The sequence below is a fragment of the Mercurialis annua genome, linkage group LG5, assembly GCF_937616625.2.
Source record: "Mercurialis annua linkage group LG5, ddMerAnnu1.2, whole genome shotgun sequence".
Taxonomy (NCBI): Eukaryota; Viridiplantae; Streptophyta; class Magnoliopsida; order Malpighiales; family Euphorbiaceae; genus Mercurialis; species Mercurialis annua.
This window is the reverse complement of record NC_065574.1, coordinates 26,348,779-26,373,674: the sequence shown is the minus strand read 5'-3', so window position 1 is coordinate 26,373,674 and position 24,896 is coordinate 26,348,779. Positions and strand designations below refer to the sequence as shown.

At 39.1% G+C, this 24,896-nt stretch overlaps 1 pseudogene; it reads left to right on the top strand.

Moving 5' to 3' along the window:
• The first annotated feature begins 1,872 nt into the window (after window positions 1–1,872).
• On the top strand, window positions 1,873–8,831 carry LOC126681761 (uncharacterized; annotated as a pseudogene).
• The last annotated feature ends 16,065 nt before the right edge of the window (window positions 8,832–24,896 follow it).

The window sequence follows — 24,896 nt, the reverse complement described above, 5'->3', positions numbered from 1 at the left end:
AGATTAATATGTCGCATCTCAAGTCTCTTTAACGCGTCGTTTCGATTACCTATCCATGGTAAGGTTATGTTACGCAAAGTGTGCATGAAAAGTGACATTACCATGCTTATGTCGCGTTAAGAGTCTCACTAATTCGCCGTTCCGATAACATATGCATGCTTAGGTAATATTAAGAAAAGTGTCCGTGAAAAGTGACGCTAGATTGGTATGTCGCGTCTACAGTCTCTGTAACGCGTCGTTCCGATTATCATGCTTATGTCTCGTCACAAGTCCCTCTAATGCGTCGTTCCAATTACCTAAGCATGGTTAGTTTATATTACACAAAGTGTGCGAGAAAAGTGACAATAGATTAGTTTGTCGCATCTCAAGTATTTTTAACGCGTCATTCCAATTACCTAGGCATAGTAAAAAGTGATGCTAGATTAGTATGATGTGTCTGAAGTCTCTTTAACACGTCGTTCCGATTACCTAAGCATGGTTAGGTTATATTACGAAAAGTGTGCGTGAAAAGTGACGCTAGATTAGTATGTCGTGTCTCAAATCTCTTTTACGCGTCGTTTCGATTACCATGCTTATGTCGCGTCACAAGTCTCTCTAATGCGTTGTTCTGATTACCTAATTATAGTTAGGTTAAATTAGTCAAAGTTTGCGTTAAAATTGACGGTAGAGTACTATGTCGCATCACAAGTCACTTTAACGCGTCGTTCCGATTACCTAAGCAAGGTTTTGTTTTATTACGCAAAGTGTGCGTGAAAAGTGACGCTAGATTAGTATGTCGCGTCTCAAGTCTCTTTAACACGTCGTTTCGATTACCTAAGCATGGTTAGGTTATATTACGAAAAATGTGAGTGAAATATGACGCTAGATTAGTATGTCGCATCTCAAGTCTCATTAACGCGTTGTTTTGATTACCATGCTTATGTAGCGTCCACGCATCGTTCCAATTATCTAAGAATTGTTAAACCATATTACGCAAAGTGTGCGTGAAAAGTGATGTTGGATTAGTATGTCGCGTCTCAAGTCTCTTTAACGCGTTATTTTGATTACCATGCCTATGTCGCGTCACAAGTCTCTCTAACGCGTCGCTCCGATTACATACGCATGGTTAGGTTATATTACGCAAAGTGTGCGTTAAAAGTGACGCTAGATTACTATGACGCGTCACAAGTTTCTTAAACGCGTTGTTCTGATTACTTAAGCATGGTTAGGTTATATTACGCAAAGTGTGCGTGAAAAGTGACGCTAGATTAGTATGTCGCGTCTCAAGTCTATTTATTGCGTCGTTTTGATTAACATGCTTATGTCGCGTCACAAGTCTCTCTAACGCGTTATTCCAATTACCTAAGCATGGTTAGTTTATATTATGGAGAGTGTGCGTTGAAAGTGAAGCTAGATTACTATGTCCTGTCACAAGTCTGTTTAACGCGTCGTTCCGATTACCTAAGCATGGTTTGGTTTTATTGCGCAAAGTGCGCGTGAAAAGTGACGCTAGATTAGTATGTCGCGTCACAATTCCCTTTAACACGTAGTTCCGATTACCTAAGCATGGTTAGGCTATATTACGCAAAGTGTGCGTGAAAAGTGACGCTAGATTAGTATGTCGTGTCTCAAGTCTCTTTTACGCGTTGTTTCGATTACCATGCTTATGTTGCGTCACTAGTCTTTACGATTATCTAATCATGGTTAGGTTATTTTTCGCAAAGTGTGCGTTAAAATTGACGGTAGAGTACTATGTCGCGTCACAAGTCACTTTAACGCGTCGTTCCGATTACCTAAGCATGGTTTTGTTATATTACGCAAAGTGTTACGGATGGGCTAGGACATCAAAAGCTTGAAGATGCTAATTTTGATGGGCTTGATGAAAAGGGCAGAATGCGTATCCAAGATCCGTTGAGTTTATCCCAAGGACCAATTATAAGGTCACGGCCCGAGAAGCTTCAAGAGACCTTAAATGGTTATATACAAGGTTGGGCTAATCTTCAAACTTATTCAAATGAAGATTCTGAAGAATGGGCTTTGTATACTTAATGTCCATATTCAAGACTAGGATTTATTTTTTCGAATTTTACTTATTTACAAGTATGCCATTGGTGGCTGAGACATTATAAATACTTTGTTTTAGGGTTTTACAATTAGATCATGATATATTGATATTTTTTTCATAGAAACCCTTGTTTTATTCTTGTATTCATATTGAATGCTTTTCACTTATCAAAGATCTGATCAATCTTTGTGGCGTGCTAGTAATTAGGATTTAAAAGACTTAATCTTTTAGGTTCTATTTACACTTGATCTTTGTAATCTGATCTAGAGTGATCCTAGGGTTTTGAATCAGATAGGTATTGGGTTTTTAGGTTAGTGATTATACGGGTTCTTGGGCGTTGCATTAAGGGTTCGTATAGCCTATCGCTGAAGGTTCGTATCATTTGGTATCAGAGCTTTGGCTCTTGAAAATCAGATTTTTTATCCATTTATTTCATGTGTTTGATTTAGTGTTCTTGTTCTTAAATTTTCTGTTTCAAAAAACAAAAAAAATACAAAAAAAGAGAAAAAAGGAATCTGAAATTTTGTTCTTGAAATTTCAGATAAAAAAAAGTAAAAAAAAATAAAGAGAGAAAAGGAATCTGAAATCTTGAAGAAGTTATAAGGTCTTTTTGTTGGTTTTGAGAGTTTGATTACAAAAATTAATGTGTGCAAGTGAAGTGGTGGAAATCAAGAGCATTAAAGGGGTTATTAATTGGCAAATCAGTTCTGAATTTTTTTTCTAATCTAAGGAAGATTTGTATTGAGTTTAAGGCTGTTTTAAGTGATTTATTTGAGAAATTCGAATTTGAAAGGACTGACACCATATAAGATCTTTTCAAATCAGATTAAAGTTTTCTAGGCTTTCTTTGATTACTTTCCAAATTGCTTTTCTTTACCTTTTTTTTTTCTTGTTTCCTAGACATATTCTTGCATCTAGATATTTTTTTTATTTGTCTTTTGATTCCATTTGAGTTTTCTTTTCTTTCAAATCTGTTTTCTTTGATCTGGATACACATTTGCTGTTTACTTGATATATATAGCGTTTTTTGCTTCTTATGTATTTAAAACTTGATTATTAGTATTTTCATAAGGTTTGGTTGGAAATTTGTAGTTGAACTGATTCACATAAGAATACTTGATATAAAGCTTGAGTGGTGTGAGTTAAGCCTTGTGAGATCATTATTTTTGTGTGTTAAACACGAGTGAACAACCCCATCTTTTGAGTGCAAACACGTGAGGGATGTGTGAGGAATCTGTTTGCTCTTAACTTTTTTTTTGTTTTGCTATTCTGCCATCTTTCTTTTTCAGGGTCACTATGTCAAGTGGATCAACGGGTGAACGAGTTGGTGATGATACAACTAGGTTACCTCATGAAGGTATTCCTTTAGCACAATTTCAAGAAAATGAAAGAGTACAAAGGAGGATGGCTAATCTGGTTGAAAGATTAGAAAGAATGGATCTTAATAATCAGACTTTGCAAGAGCAACTTGCTGCAATTGTTGGGGCAGTAGGTGCAAATCGACAAGAAGTAAGGGAAAATGCTCCAAATTTGGGTGTAAATGCAATAAATGGGAGAGCTAATATACCTAATGTGGGAGTGAACATGGGAGTTCATAATAATGGGCATCATCAACATGTTGATTATGACTATTATCATGAGTTTGATCGGCATGAACCTAACTTAGGTAGAGGATTTGTTGCCGGTCCCGGTGCGAGGAGAAACTCTAATATTGGTAGAGGCAATCCAGGTGGTCATTATGGTGGCAATTGGCATAATAATCATGATGATGTGGACAGAAACCTAGGTAGCATCAAATTTTGAATTCCTAATTTGCCGGTAAGACTAACCCTGAAGCCTATTTGGAGTGGGAGAAAAGGGTAGATCTCATTTTTGATTGCCATAATTTTTCTGATGAGAAGCAAATGAAGTTAGTGGATAGTCATTTTACTGAATATGCCATTATGTGGTATGAACAAATGGTAATTGCTCGGCGCAAAAGTGGAGAAAATGCTATTAATAGTTGGGTAGCTCTTAAGGATGTGATGAAAAGAAGATTTGTACCTCTATATTATCAAAGAGAGCTGTACCAAAAACTTCAGTACTTAAGACAAGATATAAAGAATATTGAGGATTACTTTAAAGAAATGGAGATGTTAATGGTTAGGCTAGATTTACATGAGGAAATGGAAGCAACCATGTCTCGTTTTCTTAGAGGAATGAATAAGCAGATTGCTGACCGGGTTGAATTAAACCATTATAGAGAGATTGAAGAGATGGTGCATCTCGCCATCAAGATTGAGAAGCAATTAAAACCAAACTGGACAGCCAAGTCTAATTGGACATCAAATGCAAATTCCAATTCGAATTGGGGTGCTACTTCAAATTCAAAACCTAATTGGGGTGGATCTTCAAAGGGCGGAAAATTTGATTCTAACAAATCTGTTTTGCAGGATTCTAAGTAAAAAGGAGTGGCAGATCCAAAGAGTTCATTCAAATCTGAGACACCTATGGTAAGAAACTGAGATATAAAATGTTTCAAGTGCCTAGGTAATTGTCATATTGCTTCACAATGTCCAAATCAAAGAGCAACGGTGCTCAAAGATCACGGTGATATTGAGACTGAAAGTGACGAAAGTTATGATGAAGAGATACCATCACAAGAAAATTGTAGTGATGATGGTATTGAAGAACCAATGCGAGGCGATTTGTTGGTTGCTAGACGTACACTTAGTGTATAAATGAAGGATGGAAATGACTTAGAGTAGCAAAGGGACAACATTTTTCACACAAGATGCCATGTACAAGGTAAGATTTGCAACCTTATTATTGATAGTGGTAGATGTACTAATGTTGCTAGTATTGCTATGGTTCGAAAGTTAAATTTGAATGTCATACCTCATCCTAGACCATATAGATTGCTTTGGCTTAATAATTGTGGTGAGATTAAAGTGACTAAACATGTTATTGTACCATTCACAATTGGTAGATATTCTGATGAGGTGCTATGTGATGTAGTACTAATGCATGCTGGACATATCTTATTAGGTAGACCATGGCAATTTGATAGAAAATCTACACATGATGGTTTTCTTAATAGATATAGTTTTGCAAAGGATGGAAGAAAAGTTACATTAACACCTCTTTCTCCTAAGGATGCGTATGATGATCAGTGCAAAATTGAGAGAGAGAGAGAGAGCTGAAACTGAAAATAGCAAATGTATTGACGAATCACTAAAGAGTGATAAAAACAATGGTATTCAATCAAGTGAGAAATCAAAACACAACAGGAGTAGCTTTTTAGCTAGAGAAGGCGAAATTAGGCATGCATTGCATTCTAATAGGGTAGTGTTTGTAACACTTACAAGGATATATATTTGAACACTTCTGATCTTGATCTTGCCTTGCCAAGAGAATTTTGTGATTTGTTGCAGGAATTTGACGACGTTTTTCCCGATGATATGCCAAGTGGTTTACCACCTGAAAGAGGCATTGAGCATCAAATTGATTTTGTACCCGGGGCTGCCATACCAAATAGACCAGCCTATAGAAGTAACCCTGAAGAGACAAAGGAACTTCAAAGGCAAGTGGATGATTTAATGGAAAAAGGGTATGTTAAAGAGAGCTTAAGTCCATGTGCGGTTCCTGTGATTCTAGTTCTAAAAAAAGATGGCACGTGGAGAATGTGTGTGGATTGTCGTGCAATTAATAAGATAATGGTAAAGTATCGTCATCCTATCCCTAGGTTAGATGATATGCTTGATGAATTGCATGGTGCATGTGTTTTTACTAAGATTAATTTACGATCTGGTTATTATCAAATTCGCATGAAAAATGGGGATGAGTGGAAAACTGCCTTTAAGACCAAGTATGGGCTGTATGAGTGGCTAGTTATGCCGTTTGGGCTTACAAATGCACCTAGTACATTCATGAGATTGATGAACCATGTCTTGCGTGAATTTCTTGGTAAATTTGTGGTCGTATATGTTGGATATGGCTCATTTTAGACTTGTCCCACATTGTTTAGAAAAGGGACTTGTAATTGTTGAGCTATATACATATAGTGTAGAAATCCCACATTGCTTAGGAGTGGAGGGGTGAGGACTTCCTTAGCCTATAAAAGGGAGTCTCCTCTACCCATTGAAACTCATCCCACAACAAGCCTTATTAACTCCTAAGGCTTAGTTGGTTCTCTCTCGAGTTTGTATTTTGTTACAAACAATTAGTGGAGTATTTTGGGCAGTGCCCGAGGATGTAAGCCGGTCATTTCTGGCTGAACCTCGTTAAAAGGTTGGTGTTCTCTTTATTGTTTATTTATTAGCTAACGCTCAGGCTAGTTGGAGTTATATATGGTGAAGTTATTTATATCGTGTGAAATTCTGTCTAAGGAGTTTGGTACTTAAGTGGTCCGCCTGTGACCCACCATTCTTTCCTGGAAATTTTCCGGTATAATTATTTAGCACAATACGTGATTCGCTAGCGTAATTGATTGAGCTTCCGCAACAGTATATTCTGATGATATTTTAGTTTACTCCAGGTCTGATTATGATCATATAATCCATGTTAGGGCTGTTTTAGAAGTTCTTCGAAAAGAAAAGTTGTTCGCCAATCTGAAGAAGTGTAGTTTTTGTTTAGATCAAGTCAATTTTCTTGGATTTATTGTTAGTTCTAATGGTTTGGAGGTTGATACTGAAAAGGTGAAAGCTATTCATGAATGGCCAAAACCTACTAATGTGAGTCAATTAAGGAGTTTTCATGGATTGGCTAGCTTTTACAGGAGTTTCATTAAAGATTTTAGTACTTTAACTACACCTTTGAATGAATTAGTCAAGAAAAATGTTGCTTTTAATTGGGGTGATGCACAAGAACATGCTTTTACTTTACTTAAAGAAAAATTGTGTAGTGCACCTTTGTTAGTTTTGCCTAATTTTGATAAAATCTTTGAGATTGAATGTGATGCAAGTGGCATTGGAATTGGGGCTGTATTGATGCAAGAGGGGCGTCCAATTTGCTTCTTTAGTGAGAAACTGAATGGGGCAGCCTTGAATTACCCAACATATGACAAGGAGTTGTTTGCCTTGGTACGCGCACTTCAAACATGGCAGAACTACTTGTGGCCTAAAGAGTTCGTGATTCACATAGATCATGAATCCTTGAAACATCTAAAAGGGCAAGATAAGTTGAATCGAAGACATGCTAAATGGATGGAGTTTGTCGATACCTTTCCTTATGTCATCAAGTACAAGAAAAGTAAAGAAAATTTTGTTGTTGATGCACTTTCAAGAAGGTATGCACTTCTTAATGCTCTTGATTCTAAATTGTTAGGTTTTTAGTATATTAAGGATTTGTACAAAGATGATATTGATTTTCGCAATGTGTATGGAACTTGTATTAAAGGGAATGCATTTGATGATTTTTATGTTTTTGACGGATTTTTGTTTAAAAAGAACAGGTTGTGTGTGCCTAATTGTTCTTTGCGTTTGTTGTTGATAAACGAGGCACATTGTGGTGGACTGATGGGTCACTTTGGGGTTAGTAAAACTTATGCTATTATTTGTGATCATTTCTTTTGGCCTGGCATGAAACGAGATGTTCATAAAGTGTGTAGTAAATGTATTGTTTGCATGCAAGCTAAGTCCAAACTGAAACCTCATGGATTATATGCACCTTTACCCATACCTGATATGCCTTGGACAGATTTTCTATGGACTTTGTACTTGGTTTGCCAAGAACTAGGAAGGGTAAGGATAGTATTTTTGCTGTGGTTGATCGTTTTAGCAAGATGGCACACTTTATACCATGCCATAAAACTGATGATGCTTGTCATATTGCTGATTTGTTCTTTCGGGAAGTTTTGCATTTACATGGAATACCTAGGACAATTGTCAGCGATAGGGATATACGATTTCTTAGTCAATTTTGGCGTGTTGTGTGGGCTAAATTGGGTACTAAATTACTATTTTCTACTACTTGCCATCCACAAACAGATGGGAAAATTGAGGTGGTTAATAGAACCATGGTGCAACTGTTTCGCTCTTTAATTTCTAAGAATTTAAAATCGTGGGAGGATTTATTACCATATGTCGAATTTGCATATAACAGGGCTGTTCATAACACTACACACACTTCACCTTTTGAAATTGTGTATGGTTTTAATCCGTTGTCTCTAATTGATTTAATTTCTTTGCCTATGACTAACCTTGTTAGTGCTGATGGTGTTTCTAAGGCTGATTTGGTTTAAAAGATGCACAAACAGGTGAAAGCAAGAATTGGGAAGCAAAATGAAAACATGGCTAGGCGAATGAATAAAGGAAAAAGGCGCATTATTTTCCAACCTGGTGATTGGGTTTGGGTTCATTTTCGAAAGGAAAGGTTTCCAAACCAACGAAAGTCAAAATTGAGTCCACGGGGAGATGGTCCATTTCAAGTGCTGGAAAGAATCAATGACAATGCCTACAAGATTGATTTAAAGGGTGAGTATAATGTTTGTGGTACATTCAATGTTGCTGACTTAACTCCTTTTGATGTAGGCGATGAGCTTCATTCGAGGACGAACCATCCAAAAGAAGGAGGGAATGTTACGGATGGGCTAGGACTTCAAAAGCTTGAAGATGCTAATTTTGATGGGCTTGATGAAGAGGGCAGAATGCATATCCAAGATCCGTTGAGTTTATCCCAAGGACCAATTACAAGGTCACGGGCCAAGAAGCTTCAAGAGACCTTAAATGGTTATATACAAGGTTGGGCTAATCTTCAAACTTATTCAAATGAAGATTCTAAAAAATGGGCTTTGTATAACATAAATTAAAGCCCATATTCAAGACTAGGGTTTATTATTTCGAATTTTACTTATTTACAAGTATGCCATTGGTTGCTGAGACATTATAAATACTTTGTTTTAGGGTTTTACAATTAGATCATGATATATTGATATTTGTTTGATAGAAACCCTTGTTTTATTCTTGTATTCATATTGGATGCTTTTCACTTATCAAAGATCTGATCAATTTTTGTGGCGTGCTAGTAATTAGGATTTAAAAGACTTAATCTTTTAGGTTCTATTTACATTTGATCTTTGTAATATGATCTAGAGTGATCCTAGGGTTTTGAATCAGATAGGTATTGGGTTCTTAGGTTAGTGATTATACGGGTTCTTGGGCGTTGCATTAAGGGTTCGTATAGCCTATCGTTGAAGGTTCATATCACAAAGTGTGCGTGAAAAGTGACGCTAGATTAGTATGTAGTGTCTCAAGTCTCTTTAACGCGCTGTTCCGATTACTCAAGCATGGTTAGGATGCAAAGCATGCGTAAAAAGTGACGCTAGATTAGTATGTCGCCTCTCAAGTCTCTTTAACGCGTCGTTGCAATCACCTAAGAATCGTTAGGTTATATTACGCAAAGTGTGCGTAATAAGTGACGCTTGATAATGTCACGTTTCAAGTCTCTTTAACGCGTTGTTTCGATTACTATGCTTATGTCCTGTGACAAGTCTCTTTAACGCGTCGTTCCAAACACCTAAGCATGGTCAGGTTATATTACACAAAGTGTGCGTGAAAAGTGACGCTAGATTAGTATGTCGCGTTTCATGTCTCTTTAACGCGTCAGTCCGATTACCTAAGCATGGTTAGGTTATATTGCAAAGTGTGCGTGAAAAGTGACGCTAGATTAGTATGTCGCGTCTAACGTCTCTTTAAGGCGTCGTTTCATTACCATTCTTATGTCGCGTCACAAGTCTCTCTAATGCATCGTTCCAATTACCTAAGCATGATTAGTTTATATTACGCAAAGTGTGCGTGAAAAGTGAAATAGATTAGTATGTCGCGCGTCTCAAAACTTTTTGACGCGTCGTTCGATTACCTAAGCATGGTTAGGTTAAATTACGCAAAGAGTGCGTAAAAAGGTAATGCTAGATCTTTAACGCGTCGTTCCGATTACCTAAGCATGGTTAGGATATATTACGCAAAGTGTGCATTAAAAGGGTAATTGATTAGTATGTCGCGTCTCTAGTCTTTTTAACGCATCGTATCGACCTAAGCATGGTTAGGTTATATTATGCAAAGTGTGCGTGTAAGTGACGCTAGATTAGTATGTAGCATCTCATGTTTCTTTAACCGGTCGTTTCGATTACCATGCATGGTTAGTATGTAGCATGCTTATGTCGCGTCACAAGTCTCTGCAACGCGTCGTTTTGATTACCTAAGCATGGTTAGGCTATACTACGCAAAGTGTGCGTTAAAAGTGACGCTAGATTAGTATGCCACGTCTCAAGTCTCTTTAACGCGTCGTTCCGATTACCTAAGCATCGTTTGTTTATATTACGTAAAATGTGCGTAAAAAGTGACGCTAGATTAGTATGTCGTGTCTCAAGTGTCTTTAACCCGTCGTTCCGATTACCATGCTTATGTCGCGTGACAAGTCTCTCTAACGCGTCGTTACGATTACCTAAGCATTGTTAGGTTATATTACGCAAAGTGTGCGTTAAAAGTGACGCTAGATTACTATGTCCCGTCACAAGTTTCTTTAACGCATCGTTCCGATTACCTAAGCATGGTTAGGTCATATTACGCAAAAGTGTGCGGGAAAAGTGACTCTAGATTAGTATGTCGCGTCTCAAGTCTCTTTAACGCGTCGTTTCCATTACCATGCTTATGTCGAGTCACAAGTCTCTCTAACGCGTTGTTCTGATTACCTAAACATGGTTAATTTATATTATGGAAAGTGTGCGTTAAAAGTGAACCTAGATTACTATGTCGCGTCACAAGTCTCTTTAACGCGTCGTTCCGATTACCTAAGCATGGTTACGTTATATTACGCAAAGTGTGTGTGAAAAGTGACGCTAGATTAGTATGTCGTGTCACAAGTCACTTTAACGCGTCGTTCCAATTACCTAGCATGGTTAGGTTATACACACAAAGTGTGCGTGAACAGTGACGGTAGATCTGTATGTCGCGTCTTAAGTCTCTTTACCGCGTCGTTATGATTACCATGCTTTTGTCGTATCACAAGTCTCTCAAACGTGTCGTTCCGATTACCTAAGCATGGTTAGGTTATATTTTGCAAAGTGTGCGCTAAAATTGGCGGTAGAGTACTATGTCGCGTCACAAGTCACTTTAACGCGTTGTTCCGATTTCCTTAGCATGGTTAGGTTATATTACTTAAAGTGTACATGAAAAATGACGTTAGATTTGTGTGTTGCGTCTAAGGTCTTTTTAACGCGTTGTTCCGATTACCTAAGCATGGTTAGGTTATATTACGCAAAGTGTGCGGGAAAAGTGACTCTAGATTAGTATGTCGCGTCTCATGTTTTACGCGTTGTTTCCATTACCATGCTTATGTCGAGTCACAAGTCTCTCTAACGTGTCGTTCTGATTACCTAAGCATGGTTAATTTATATTATGGAAAGTGTGCGTTAAAAGTGAAGCTAGATTACTATGTCGCGTCACAAGTCTCTTTAACGCGTCATTCCGATTACCTAAGCATGGTTACGTTATATTACGCAAAGTGTGCGTGAAAAGTGACGCTAGATTAGTATGTCGCATCACAAGTCTCTTTAACGCGTCGTTCCAATTACCTAAGCATGGTTAGGTTATATACACAAAGTGTGCGTGAACAGTGACGGTAGATTAGTATGCGCGTCTTAAGTCTCTTTACCGCGTCGTTTTGATTACCATACTTTTGTCGTGTCACAAGTCTCTCAAACGTGTCGTTCCGATTACCTAATCATGGTTAGGTTATATTTTGCAAAGTGTGCGTTAAAATTGGCGGTAGAGTACTATGTCGCGTCACAAGTCACTTTAACGCGTCGTTCCGATTTCCTTAGCATGGTTAGGTTATATTACTTAAAGTGTGCGTGAAAAATGACGTTAGATTTGTATGTTGCGTCTCAAGTCTTTTAAACGCGTTGTTCCGAACTAAGCATGGTTAGGTTATATTATGCAATGTGTGCGGGAAAAGTGACTCTAGATTTGTATGTCGCGTCTCAAGTATTACGCGTCGTTTCCATTACCATGCTTATGTCGTGTCACATGTCTCTCTAACGCGTCATTCTGATTACCTAAGCATGGTTAATTTATATTATGGAAAGTGTGCGTTAAAAGTGAAGCTAGATTACTATGTCGCGTCACAAGTCTCTTTAACGCGTCGTTCCGATTACCTAAGCATGGTTAGGTTACATTACGCAAAGTGTGTGTGAAGAGTGACGCTAGATTAGTATGTCGCGTCACAAGTCTCTTGAACGCATCGTTCCGTTTACCTAAGCATGGTTAGGTTATATATTTAAAGTGTGCGTAAACAGTGACGCTAGATTAGTATGTAGCGTCTCAAGTCTCAAGTCTCTTCAACGCGTCGATTCGATTACCTAAGCATGGTTAGGTTATATTATGGAAAGTGTGCGTTAAAATTGAAGCTAGATTACTATGTCGCGTCACAAGTCTCTTTAACGTGTCGTTCCGATTACCTAAGCATGGTTAGGTTACATTACGCAAAGTGTGCGTGAAAAGTGACGCTAGATTAGTATGTCGCGTCACAAGTCTCTTTAACTCGACGTTCTGAATACCTAAGCGTGGTTAATTTATATTATGGAAAGTGTGCGTCTAAAGTGAAGATAGATTACTATGTCGCGTCACAAGTCTCTTTAACGCGTCGTTCCGATTACATAAGCACGGTTAGGTTACATTACGCAAAGTGTGCGTGAAAAGTGACGCTGGATTAGTATGTCGGGTCACAAGTCTCTTTAATGCGTCCTTCCGATTACCTAAGCATGGTTAGATAATATACCCAAAGTGTGCGTGAACAGTGACCCCAGATTAGTCGCGTCGTTTTTATTACCATGCTTATGTCGCGTCACAAATCTCTCAAAGGTGTCGTTCCGATTACCAAATCATGGTTTGGTTATATTATGCAAAGTGTGCGTTGAAATTGACGGTAGAGTACTATGTCGAATCACAAGTCACTTTAACGCGTTGTTCCGATTACCTTAGCATGGTTAGGTTATATGACGCAAAGTGTGCATGAAAAGTGACGCTAGATTATATTACGCAAAGTGTGCTTGAAAAGTGACGCTAGATTAGTTTGTCGCGTCTCAAGTCTTTTTAACGCGTCGTTTCGATTACCTAAGCATGGTTAGGTTATATTACGCAAAGTGTGCGTGAAAAGTGACGCTAGATTAGTATGTCGCGTCTCAAGTCTCTTCAACGCGTCGGTTCGATTACCTAAGCATGGTTAGGTTTAGTATGTCGCGTCTCAAGTCTCTTTAACGCCTCATTTCAATTACCATGCTTATATCGTGTCACAAGTCTCACTAATGCGGCGTTCCGATTACATATGCATGCTTAGGTTATATTACTCAAAGTGTGCGTGAAAAGTGACGCTAGATTAGTATGTCGCGTCTCAAGTCTCTGTAACGCGTCCTTTCGATTACCATGCTTACGTATTATAGGAAGTGTACGTTAAAAGTGAAGCTAGATTACTATGTCGCGTCACAAGTCTCTTTAATGCGTCGTTCTGATTACCTATGCATGGTTAGGTTATATTACGCAAAATGTGCGTGAAAAGTGACGCTAGATTAATATGTCGCGTCACAAGTATCTTTAACGCGTCGTTCCGATTACCTACGCATGGTTAAATTATAAACGAAAAGTGTGCGTCAAAAGTGACGCTAGATTAGTATGTCGCGTCTCAAGTTTCTTTAACGCGTTGTTCCGATTATCTAATCATGGTTAGGTTATATTACGCGAAGCGTGCGTTAAAAATGACACTAGATTAGTATGTGGCGTCTCAAGTCTCTTTAACGAGTCGTTTCGATTACCTAACCATCGTTTGGTTATATCACACAAAATGCGCGTAAAAATTGACGCTAGATTAGTATGTCGCGTGTCAAGTGTCTTTTACCCGTCGTTCCGATTACCATGCTTATGTCGTGTGACAAGTCTCTCTAACGTGTCGTTACGATTACCTAAGCATTGTTAGGTTATATTACGCAAAGTGTGCGTTAAAAGTGACGTTAGATTACTATGTCCCGTCAAAAGTTTCTTTAACGCATCGTCCCGATTACCTAAGCATGGTTAGGTTATATTACGCAAAGTGTGCGGGAAAAATGACTCTAGATTAGTATGTCGCGTCTCAAGTCTCTTTAACGCGTCGTTTTCATTACCATGCTTATGTCCCGTCCCAAGTCTCTCTAACGCGTCGTTCAGATTACCTAAAGTGTGCGTTAAAAGTGAAGCTAGATTACTATGTCGCGCTACAAGTCTCTTTAACGCGTCGTTCCGATTACTTAAGCATGGTTACGCTATATTACGAAAGTGTGCGTGAAAAGTGACGCTAGATTAGTATGTCGCATCACAAGTCTCTTTAACGCGTCGTTCCAATTACCTAAGCATAGTTAGGTTATATACACAAAGTGTGCGTGAACAGTGACGGTAGATTATCATGCGCGTCTTAAGTCTCTTTACCGCGTCGTTTTGATTACCATGCTTTTGTCGTGTCACAAGTCTCTCAAACGTGTCGTTCCGATTACCTAATCATGGTTAGGTTATATTTTGCAAAGTGTGCGTTAAAATTGGCGGTAGAGTACTATGTCGCGTCACAAGTCACTTTAACGCGTCGTTCCGATTTCCTTAGCATGGTTAGGTTATATTACTTAAAGTGTGCGTGAAAAATGACGTTAGATTTGTATGTTGCGTCTCAAGTCTTTTAAACGCGTTGTTCTGATTACCTAAGCATGGTTAGGTTATATTACGCAATGTGTGCGGGAAAAGTGACTCTAGATTAGTATGTCGCGTCTCAAGTTTTACGCGTCGTTTCCATTACCATGCTTATGTCGCGTCACAAGTCTCTCTAACACGTCGTTCTGATTACCTAAGCATGGTTAATTTATATTATGGAAAGTGTGCGTTAAAAGTGAAGCTAGATTACTATGTCGCGTCATAAGTCTCTTTAACGAGTCGTTCCGATTACCTAAGCATGGTTAGGTTACATTACACAAAATGTGCGTGAAAAGTGACGCTAGATTAGTATGTCGCGTCATAAGTCTCTTGAACGCATCGTTCCGTTTACCTAAGCATGGTTAGGTTATATACTTAAAGTGTGCGTAAACACTGACGCTAGATTAGTATGTAGCGTCTCAAGTCTCAAGTCTCTTCAACGCGTCGATTCGATTACCTAAGCATGGTTAGGTTATATTATGGAAAGTGTGCGTTAAAATTGAAGCTAGATTACTATGTCGCGTCACAAGTCTCTTTAACGCGTCGTTCCGATTACCTAAGCATGGTTAGGTTACATTACGCAAAGTGTGCGTGAAAAGTGACGCTAGATTAGTATGTCGCGTCACAAGTCTCTTTAACTCGACGTTCCGATTACCTAAGCGTGGTTAATTTATATTATGGAAAGTGTGCGTCTAAAGTGAAGCTAGATTACTATGTCGCGTCACAAGTCTCTTTAACGCGTCGTTCCGATTACATAAGCACGGTTAGGTTACATTATGCAAAGTGTGCGTGAAAAGTGACGCTAAATTAGTATGTCGCGTCACAAGTCTCTTTAACGCGTCCTTCCGATTACCTAAGCATGGTTAGATAATATACCCAAAGTGTGCGTGAACAGTGACCCCAGATTAGTCGCGTCGTTTTTATTACCATGCTTATGTCGTGTCACAAATCTCTCAAAGGTGTCGTTCCGATTACCAAATCATGGTTTGGTTATATTATGCAAAGTGTGCGTTAAAATTTTCGGTAGAGTACTATGTCGCATCACAAGTCACTTTAACGCGTTGTTCCGATTACCTTAGCATGGTTAGGTTATATGACGCAAAGTGTGCATAAAAAGTGACGGTAGATTATATTACGCAAAGTTTGCTTGAAAAGTGACGCTAAATTTTCGGTAGAGTACTATGTCGTGTCACAAGTCACTTTAACGCGTTGTTCCGATTTCCTTAGCATGGTTAGGTTATATTACTTAAAGTGTACATGAAAAATGACGTTAGATTTGTGTGTTGCGTCTAAGGTCTTTTTAACGCGTTGTTCCGATTACCTAAGCATGGTTAGGTTATATTACGCAAAGTGTGCGGGAAAAGTGACTCTAGATTAGTATGTCGCGTCTCATGTTTTACGCGTTGTTTCCATTACCATGCTTATGTCGAGTCACAAGTCTCTCTAACGTGTCGTTCTGATTACCTAAGCATGGTTAATTTATATTATGGAAAGTGTGCGTTAAAAGTGAAGCTAGATTACTATGTCGCGTCACAAGTCTCTTTAACGCGTCATTCCGATTACCTAAGCATGGTTACGTTATATTACGCAAAGTGTGCGTGAAAAGTGACGCTAGATTAGTATGTCGCATCACAAGTCTCTTTAACGCGTCGTTCCAATTACCTAAGCATGGTTAGGTTATATACACAAAGTGTGCGTGAACAGTGACGGTAGATTAGTATGCGCGTCTTAAGTCTCTTTACCGCGTCGTTTTGATTACCATGCTTTTGTCGTGTCACAAGTCTCTCAAACGTGTCGTTCCGATTACCTAATCATGGTTAGGTTATATTTTGCAAAGTGTGCGTTAAAATTGGCGGTAGAGTACTATGTCGCGTCACAAGTCACTTTAACGCGTCGTTCCGATTTCCTTAGCATGGTTAGGTTATATTACTTAAAGTGTGCGTGAAAAATGACGTTAGATTTGTATGTTGCGTCTCAAGTCTTTTAAACGCGTTGTTCCGAACTAAGCATGGTTAGGTTATATTATGCAATGTGTGCGGGAAAAGTGACTCTAGATTAGTATGTCGCGTCTCAAGTATTACGCGTCGTTTCCATTACCATGCTTATGTCGTGTCACATGTCTCTCTAACGCGTCGTTCTGATTACCTAAGCATGGTTAATTTATATTATGGAAAGTGTGCGTTAAAAGTGAAGCTAGATTACTATGTCGCGTCACAAGTCTCTTTAACGCGTCGTTCCGATTACCTAAGCATGGTTAGGTTACATTACGCGAAGTGTGTGTGAAGAGTGACGCTAGATTAGTATGTCGCGTCACAAGTCTCTTGAACGCATCGTTCCGTTTACCTAAGCATGGTTAGGTTATATACTTAAAGTGTGCGTAAACAGTGACGCTAGATTAGTATGTAGCGTCTCAAGTCTCAAGTCTCTTCAACGCGTCGATTCGATTACCTAAGCATGGTTAGGTTATATTATGGAAAGTGTGCGTTAAAATTGAAGCTAGATTACTATGTCGCGTCACAAGTCTCTTTAACGTGTCGTTCCGATTACCTAAGCATGGTTAGGTTACATTACGCAAAGTGTGCGTGAAAAGTGACGCTAGATTAGTATGTCGCGTCACAAGTCTCTTTAACTCGACGTTCTGAATACCTAAGCGTGGTTAATTTATATTATGGAAAGTGTGCGTCTAAAGTGAAGATAGATTACTATGTCGCGTCACAAGTCTCTTTAACGCGTCGTTCCGATTACATAAGCACGGTTAGGTGACATTACGCAAAGTGTGCGTGAAAAGTGACGCTGGATTAGTATGTCGGGTCACAAGTCTCTTTAACGCGTCCTTCCGATTACCTAAGCATGGTTAGATAATATACCCAAAGTGTGCGTGAACAGTGACCCCAGATTAGTCGCGTCGTTTTTATTACCATTCTTATGTCGCGTCACAAATCTCTCAAAGGTGTCGTTCCGATTACCAAATCATGGTTTGGTTATATTATGCAAAGTGTGCGTTGAAATTGACGGTAGAGTACTATGTCGAATCACAAGTCACTTTAACGCGTTGTTCCGATTACCTTAGCATGGTTAGGTTATATGACGCAAAGTGTGCATGAAAAGTGACGCTAGATTATATTACGCAAAGTGTGCTTGAAAAGTGACGCTAGATTAGTTTGTCGCGTCTCAAGTCTTTTTAACGCGTCGTTTCGATTACCTAAGCATGGTTAGGTTATATTACGCAAAGTGTGCGTGAAAAGTGACGCTAGATTAGTATGTCGCGTCTCAAGTCTCTTCAACGCGTCGGTTCGATTACCTAAGCATGGTTAGGTTTAGTATGTCGGGTCTCAAGTCTCTTTAACGCCTCATTTCAATTACCATGCTTATGTCGCGTGACAAGTCTCTCTAACGTGTCGTTACGATTACCTAAGCATTGTTAGGTTATATTACGCAAAGTGTGCGTTAAAAGTGACGTTAGATTACTATGTCCCGTCAAAAGTTTCTTTATCGCATCGTCCCGATTACCTAAGCATGGTTAGGTTATATTACGCAAAGTGTGCGGGAAAAATGACTCTAGATTAGTATGTCGCGTCTCAAGTCTCTTTAACGCGTCGTTTGCATTACCATGCTTATGTCCCGTCCCAAGTCTCTCTAACGCGTCGTTCAGATTACCTAAAGTGTGCGTTAAAAGTGAAGCTAGATTACTATGTCGCGCTACAAGTCTCTTTAACGCGTCGTTCCGATTACTTAAGCATGGTTACGCTATATTACGAAAGTGTGCGTGAAAAGTGACGCTAGATTAGTATGTCGCATCACAAGTCTCTTTAACGCGTCGTTCCAATTACCTAAGCATAGTTAGGTTATATACACAAAGTGTGCGTGAACAGTGACGGTAGATTATCATGCGCGTCTTAAGTCTCTTTACCGCGTCGTTTTGATTACCATGCTTTTGTCGTGTCACAAGTCTCTCAAACGTGTCGTTCCGATTACCTAATCATGGTTAGGTTATATTTTGCAAAGTGTGCGTTAAAATTGGCGGTAGAGTACTATGTCGCGTCACAAGTCACTTTAACGCGTCGTTCCGATTTCCTTAGCATGGTTAGGTTATATTACTTAAAGTGTGCGTGAAAAATGACGTTAGATTTGTATGTTGCGTCTCAAGTCTTTTAAACGCGTTGTTCTGATTACCTAAGCATGGTTAGGTTATATTACGCAATGTGTGCGGGAAAAATGACTCTAGATTAGTATGTCGCGTCTCAAGTTTTACGCGTCGTTTCCATTACCATGCTTATGTCGCGTCACAAGTCTCTCTAACGCGTCGTTCTGATTACCTAAGCATGGTTAATTTATATTATGGAAAATGTGCGTTAAAAGTGAAGCTAGATTACTATGTCGCGTCATAAGTCTCTTTAACGAGTCGTTCCGATTACCTAAGCATGGTTAGGTTACATTACACAAAATGTGCGTGAAAAGTGACGCTAGATTAGTATGTCGCGTCACAAGTCTCTTGAACGCATCGTTCCGTTTACCTAAGCATGGTTAGGTTATATACTTAAAGTGTGCGTAAACACTGACGCTAGATTAGTATGTAGCGTCTCAAGTCTCAAGTCTCTTCAACGCATCGATTCGATTACCTAAGCATGGTTAGGTTATATTATGGAAAGTGTGCGTTAAAATTGGAGTTAGATTACTATGTCGCGTCACAAGTCTCTTTAACGCGTCGTTCCGATTACCTAAGCATGGTTAGGTTACATTACGCAAAGTGTGCGTGAAAAGTGACGCTAGATTAGTATGTCGCGTCACAAGTCTCTTTAACTCGACGTTCCGATTACCTAAGCGTGGTTAATTTATATTATGGAAAGTGTGCGTCTAAAGTGAAGCTAGATTACTATGTCGCGTCACAAGTCTCTTTAACGCGTCGTTCCGATTACATAAGCACGGTTAGGTTACATTATGCAAGGTGTGCGTGAAAAGTGACGCTAAATTAGTATGTCGCGTCACAAGTCTCTTTAACGCGTCCTTCCGATTACCTAAGCATGGTTAGATAATATACCCAAAGTGTGCGTGAACAGTGACCCCAGATTAGTCGCGTCGTTTTTATTACCATGCTTATGTCGTGTCACAAATCTCTCAAAGGTGTCGTTCCGATTACCAAATCATGGTTTGGTTATATTATGCAAAGTGTGCGTTAAAATTTTCGGTAGAGTACTATGTCGCATCACAAGTCACTTTAACGCGTTGTTCCGATTACCTTAGCATGGTTAGGTTATATGACGCAAAGTGTGCATAAAAAGTGACGGTAGATTATATTACGCAAAGTGTGCTTGAAAAGTGACGCTAGATTAGTTTGTCGCGTCTCAAGTCTCTTTAACGCGTCGTTTCGATTACCTAAGCATGGTTAGGTTATATTACGCAAAGTGTGGGTGAAAAGTGACGCTAGATTAGTATGTCATGTCTCAAGTCTCTTCAACGCGTCGGTTCGATTACCTAAGCATGGTTAGGTTTAGTATGTCGCGTCTCAAGTCTCTTTAACGCCTCATTTCAATTACCATGCTTATATCGCGTCACAAGTCTCACTAATGCGGCGTTCCTATTACATATGCATGCTTAGGTTATATTACACAAAGTGTGCGTGAAAAGTGACGCTAGATTAGTATGTCGCGTCTCAAGTCTCTGTAACGCGTCCTTTCGATTACCGTGCTTATGTATTATAGGAAGTGTACGTTAAAAGTGAAGCTAGATTACTATGTCGTGTCACAAGTCTCTTTAATGCGTCGTTCTGATTACATATGCATGGTTAGGTTATATTACGCAAAGTGTGCGTGAAAAGTGACGCTAGATTAGTATGTCGCGTCACAAGTATCTTTAACGCGTCGTTCCGATTACCTACGCATGGTTAAATTATAAAGGCAAAGTGTGCGTGAAAAGTGACGCTAGATTAGTATGTCGCGTCTCAAGTCTCTTTAACGCGTCGTTCCGATTATCTAATCATGGTTAGGTTATATTACGCAAAGCGTGCGTTAATAATGACACTTGATTAGTATGTGGTGTCTCAAGTCTCTTTAACGAGTCTTTTCGATTACCTAAGCATCGTTAGGTTATATTACGCAAAATGTGCGTAAAAATTGACGCTAGATTAGTATTTCGCGTGTCAAGTGTCTTTAACCCATCGTTCCGATTACCATGCTTATGTCGCATGACAAGTCTCTCTAACGTGTCGTTACGATTACCTAAGCATTGTTAGGTTATATTACGCAAAGTGTGCGTTAAAAGTGACGCTAGATTACTATGTCCCGTGACGCGACATATTACTCTACCGTAAATTTTAACGCACACTTTGCGTAATATAACATAACCATCATTAGGTAGTCGGAACGACGCATTAGAAAGACTTGTTACGCGACATAAGTATTGTAATCGAAACGACGCGTTAAAGAGACTTGAGACGTGACATACTAATCTAGCGTCACTTTGACACACACTTTGCTTAATATAACCTAACCATGATTAGGTAATCGAAATGAAGCGTTAAAGAGACCTGTGACGAGACATACTAATCTAGCGTCACTTTTCAGCCACACTTTGCGTAATATAACCTAACCATGCTTATTTAATCAGAACAACTCGTTAAAAAGACTTGAGACGCGACAAACTAATCTAGCGTCACTTTTCACGCACACTTTGCGTAATAAAACCTAACCATGCTTATTTAATCTGAACAACGCGTTAATGAGACTTGAGACGCAACATACTAATCTAGCGTCACTTTTCACGGACACTTTGCATAATATAACCTAACCATGCTTAGGTAATCAGAACGACGCGTTAAAGTGACTTGTGACGCGACATATTACTCTACCGTAAATTTTAACGCACACTTTGCGTAATATAACATAACCATGATTAGGTAGTCGGAACGACGCGTTAGAAAGACTTGTGACGCGACATAAGCATGGCAATCGAAACGACGCGTTAAAGAGACCTGAGATGTGACATACTAATCTAGCGTCACTTTGACGCACACTTTGCTTAATATAACCTAAACATGATTAGGTAATCGGAATGACGCGTTAAAGAGACCTGTGACGAGACATACTAATCTAGCGTCATTTTTCACCCACACTTTCCTTAATATACCCTAGCCATGCTTAGGTAATCGGACGACGCGTTAAAGAGACTTGTGACGCAACATAGTAATCTAGCGTCACTTTAAACGCACACTTTTATATAACCTAAACATGCTTAGGTAATCAGGACGACACGTTAGAGAGACTTGTGACACGACATAAGCATGGTATTCGAAACAACGGGTTAAAGACACTTGAGATGCGACATACTAATCTAGCGTCACTTTTCAAGCACACTTTGCGTAATATAACCTAACCACGCTTAGGTAATCGAAACGACGCGTTAAAGAGACATGAGACGCGACATACTAATATCTATTGTCACTTTTAACGCACACTCTGCTTAATATAACCAAACCATTCTTGGTTAATCGGAACGACGCGTTAAAAAGACTTGAGACACGACATACCAATCTAGCATCACTTTTTACGCACTCTTTGCGTAATTTACCTAACCATGCTTAGGTAGTCGGAAAGACGCGTCAAAAAGACTTGAGACACGACATACTAATCTTTTGTTCACGCACACTTTGCGTAGTATAAACTAACCATACATAGGTAATTGGAACGATGCGTTAGAGAGACTTGTGACGTGAAATAAGAAGGGTAATGAAACGAAGCCATAAAGAGACATTAGACGCGACATACTAATCTAGCGTCACTTTTCACGCACACTTTGCGCAATATAACCTAACCATGCTTCATTAATCGAACCGACGCGTCATAGAGACATAAGATGCGACATACTAATCTAGCGTCACTTTTCACGCACACTTTGTGTAGTATAACCTAAAAATACTTAGGTGTTCAGAACAACGCGTTAACGAGACTTGTGACGCGACGTAAGCATAGTAATTAAAACAAAGCGTTAAAGAGACTTGAAATGGAACATACTAATCTAGCGTCACTTTTTACGCACACTTTACGTAATATAACGTACGATGCTTAAGCAATCAGAACGACGCCTTAAAGAGATTTGAGACGCGACATACTAATCTCGACTCACTTTTCACACACGCTACGCATAATAGAACCTAACCATGCTTAGATAATCGGAACGACGCGTTAAAGAGACTTGAGACGCGACATACTAATCTAGCGTCACTTTTCACGCACACTTTGCGTAATATAACCTAACCATGCTTAGGTAATCGGAACGACGCGTTAGAGATACTTGTAACGCGACATAAGCATGGTAATCGAAACAACGCGCTAAAGAGAATTGAGAGGCGACATACTAATCTAGTGTCACTTTTCACGCACACTTTGCATAATATAACCTAACAATGCTTAGGTAATTGGAAAGATGCCTTAAAGAGACTTGTGACGCGACATAATAATCTAGCTTTACTTTTAACGCACACTTTCCATAATATAAACTAACCATGTTTATGTAATCAGAACGACGCGTTGAGATACTTGTGACGCGACATAAGCATGGTAATCGAAACGACGTGTTAAAGAGACTTGAGATGCGACATACTAATCTAGAGTCACTTTTCACGCACGAAACTTGTGACGCGACATAGTAATCTAGCGTCACTTTTAACGCACACTTTGCGTAATATAACATAACCATGATTAGGTAATCGGAACGACGTGTCAAAGAGACTTGGGACGCGACATAAGCATGGTAATCGAAACGATGGGTTAAAGACACTTGAGACGCGACATACTAATCTAGCGTCACTTTTAACATACACTTTGCATAATATAACCTAACCATGCTTAGGTAATCAGAACGACGCGTCATACTAATCAATTTCACTTTTCACGCACACTTTGCGTATTATAAACTAACCATGCTTAGGTGATTGGAGCGATGAGTTAGAGAGACTTGTGATGCGACATCAGAATGGTAAAGAAACGACGCCTTAAAGAGACTTTAGACGCAACATACAAATCTAGCGTCACTTTTCACGCACACTTTGCGTAATATAACCTAACCATGTAACGCTTTAGAGAGACTTGTACGGGACATAAGCATGGTAATCGAAACGAGGCGTTACAGAGACTTGAGACGCGACATACTAATCTAACGTCAATTTTTAGGCACATTTTGCATATTATAACTTAACAATGCATAGGTAATTGGAACGACGCGTTAGAGAGACTGTTGACGCAACATAAGCATGGTAATCGAAACGACGCGATGAAGAAAGTTGAGACGCGACATACTAATCTAGCGTCAATTTTCACGCACACTTTGCGCAATATAACCTAACCATGATTCGGTAATCGAAACGACGCGTGAAAGAGACTTGAGACCCGACAAACTAATCTAGCGTCACTTTTTAGGCACACTTTGCGTAATATAACCTAACCATGCTTAGTTAATCATAACAACTCGTTAAAGAGACTTGAGACGCGACAAACTAATCTAGCGTCACTTTTCACGCACACTTTGCGTTATATAACCTAACCATGCTTATTTAATCGGAACAACGCGTTAAAGAGACTTGAGACGCGACATACTAATCAAGCGTCACTTTTCACGCACACTTTGCGTAATATAACCTAACCATGCTTAGGTAATCAAAACGACGCGTTAAAGTGACTTGTGACGCGACATATTACTCCACCGTAAATTTTAACGCACACTTTGCGTAATATAACCTAACCATGATTAGGTAGTCGGAACGACGCTTTAGAAAGACTTGTGACGCGACATAATAATGGTAATCGAAACGACGCGTTAAAGAGACTTGAGACATGACATACTAATCTAGCGTCACTTTGACGCACACTTTGCTTAATATAACCTAACCATGATTAGGTAATCGGAATGACGCGTTAAAGAGACCTGAGACGAGACATACTAATCTAGCGTCACTTTTCACCCACATTTTGTGTAAAATAACCTTACCATACTGATTTAATCAGAACAACTCGTTAAAGATACTTGAGACGCGAAAAACTAATCTAACGTCACTTTTCACGCACACTTTGCGTAATATAACCTAACCATGCTTATTTAATCGGAACAACGCGTTAAAGAGACTTGAGACGCAACATACTAATCTAGCGTCACTTTTCACGCACACTTTGCATAATATA